The sequence below is a fragment of the Chrysochloris asiatica genome, unplaced genomic scaffold, assembly GCF_000296735.1.
Source record: "Chrysochloris asiatica unplaced genomic scaffold, ChrAsi1.0 scaffold00065, whole genome shotgun sequence".
Classification (NCBI taxonomy): Eukaryota; Metazoa; Chordata; class Mammalia; order Afrosoricida; family Chrysochloridae; genus Chrysochloris; species Chrysochloris asiatica.
In genome coordinates this window covers 10138578-10141173 of record NW_006408583.1, presented here as the reverse complement: position 1 = coordinate 10141173, position 2596 = coordinate 10138578, and the positions used below count along the sequence as shown (strand labels likewise).

Here is a 2596-nt window from a genome sequence, read left to right as displayed (position 1 = left end):
AGCCTCAGAAACCCTATACAGGGTCGCTATGAGTCAAACTGACTCCACAGCACATAACAACAACAAAGATTTCTGTAAGCTTAGTCTTTCTAATAGATAAAATGGGGATAACCATCGTGATCATCATATAAGCCCCAAGTACAAAGGGGCTTCAAAAAGTTCATGGAAAAACTCCACTATCTTTTAATCCCATTTTCCATGAACTTTTTGCAGCCCCCTTATGTTGCCTTGAGGACCAAAGAGAAAATACTTTTGACAGTACTTTGTAAATTTTCAATCACTACCAAAATGCTGGAGTTCTGGTGTGGTGCTATAGGATAATTCAAGGTCAGTTTGAAATACAAGGTCAGTGGTTCAAATTCACCAACTGCTCCTTGGAGCCCTATACAGGGTCACTATATATTGGAACTGACTTGATGGCACTTAACAACAACAACCAAAATGTTACTTCTTATTAGGCTGATGGGAAATGCAGCAAAGTGATGAGCAGGCAAAAATCTGGAATGACAGAAGGAACCATTAGGAGACACACTAGATCTTCAAGGCATTGGAAGGACAAGAAAGAATCCTCAGGTGAGTTTCTATACTTTTCTTTATTATGTAACATTTATCAAATTTATTCTGGTGTGGTTCTGTAGGCTCAACACTGGACTGCTAACCACTTCATTGGTGGCTCAAATGCACAAGTAGTTCCTTGGAAGTCCTATAAGGGTTGCTATGAGTCAGAATGGACTCAACGGCACATAGCAACAACAATATATAACATTTAGAAAATATAGAAGATAAACCTTCACTTTCACCATCCAGTGTTGACTTGACTCAAATGGTAGTTCTGTCATTTGACCTTGGGTAATTACTTAGACTCATTTTCCTCCTATAAATAAAGGCAATACTAATACTAATAAAAATAATAATAGTAACCATTTTCATTGCCAATATAAAAGCAGAACTTCACATGGATTAATTCATTTACTATTTATATCAGCCCTATGGTATAGATCTGATTCTCTCCATTTTATAGATGAGGAAGCTGAGACTTAGAAGGGCTAGGTCACTAACCCAATGTTACAACCATTAGAATCACTAAGTAGTAAAAAAAAGTAGGAGTGTGATGATTTCACAGTGACAATCAGGTACAAGTAAGATGCGCAGACAGGCTCAGTATAATGACACAATGATAATCATCTGGTGACCGTGGCTGAAAAACATTTGGGAAGTGTGTAAGGAGTAGAGTTAAGAAAATGTCATCTGTAAATGTCACAGTCTTTCTTGATGATGTAAAGTGTGTTGGCAAATACATAGTCTGTGTGCAGAGTGTACTCTTCCTATATCCGTGGTAAATATCTCTAATAGAAAGGAATACAGCTTTCCGGAGACTGCAGTCCCAGAATCCTCCTCGGTGTAATATGCCAGGGAGCCATGAGAAATGGAGTATGAGATGACACTTGTCTTTCTGATAAAAATATTACAGATTAGAACATTTCACCTTATTAGGAAAGAGACTAAAAAACAAAACCAAAATATTACAGATTATGCTCTTGTGTTTAATGGCGGGTGGCGGCTTCTAAGCGGGACGCAGATAACCACCACTGCCCACACGGGGAAATTCTTCCCTGCCTCCCGCTTTCCGCTCGCTGCCAGTGCCTGAGCTCGCCAGCATGTCCGTGGTGCCCCCCAATTGCTCGCAGAATGGTTGGCCCCAGGGCGTCAACCAGTTCAGCAAATGAGTACATCCAGCAGACCAAGCCCCTCACCCTGGAGCGCACCATCAATCTGTAACCTCTTACCAATTACACTTTTGGTACAAAAGAGCCCCTCTTTGAGAAGGACAGCTCTGTTGCAGCCAGATTTCAACAAATGAGGGAAGAACTTGATAAAATTGGAATGAGAAGAACTGTAGAAGGGGTTCTGATTGTACATGAGCACCGGTTACCCCATGTGTTATTACTTCAGCTGGGAACAACTTTCTTCAAATTACCTGGTGGCGAACTAAATCCAGGAGAAGATGAAGTTGAAGGACTAAAATGCTTAATGACAGAGATACTAGGTTGTCAAGATGGAGTCCTTCAAGACTGGGTCATTGATGACTGCATTGGTAACTGGTGGAGAACAAATTTTGAACCTCCTCAGTATCCATATATTCCTGCACATATTACAAAGCCTAAGGAACATAAGAAGTTGTTCCTGGTTCAACTTCAAGAGAAAGCCTTGTTTGCAGTTCCCAAAAATTGCAAACTGGTAGCTGCACCATTATTTGAAATGTACGACAATGCACTAGGATATGGACCCATCATTTCTAGTCTCCCTCAACTCTTGAGCAGGTTCAATTTTATATACAACTGAATTCCTGTGCAGTAGAGAAGTAAAAAAAGCCGTCTCTGTGAGCACAGCTATCCACAGAATAATAAACATGGTAGACAAGGTTTTTGGCTTTATCTCTTTCCCCATCCCTAAATTGCTCCCTGCTTTCTGTTGTTTGAATAGTAAAGGTAATAGGAATGACTAGATAGTGGTGTAAACAAATGTGATAATGTTAAATTGACTTTTGGTTCTACTCATACTTTTTTGTACAACATTAAACAAGTGGACTTCTTTC

General features: G+C 39.9%; 1 pseudogene; it reads left to right on the top strand.

Moving 5' to 3' along the window:
* The first annotated feature begins 1658 nt into the window (after positions 1–1658).
* LOC102839714 lies at positions 1659–2343 on the top strand (annotated as a pseudogene).
* Positions 2344–2596: the final 253 nt, after the last annotated feature.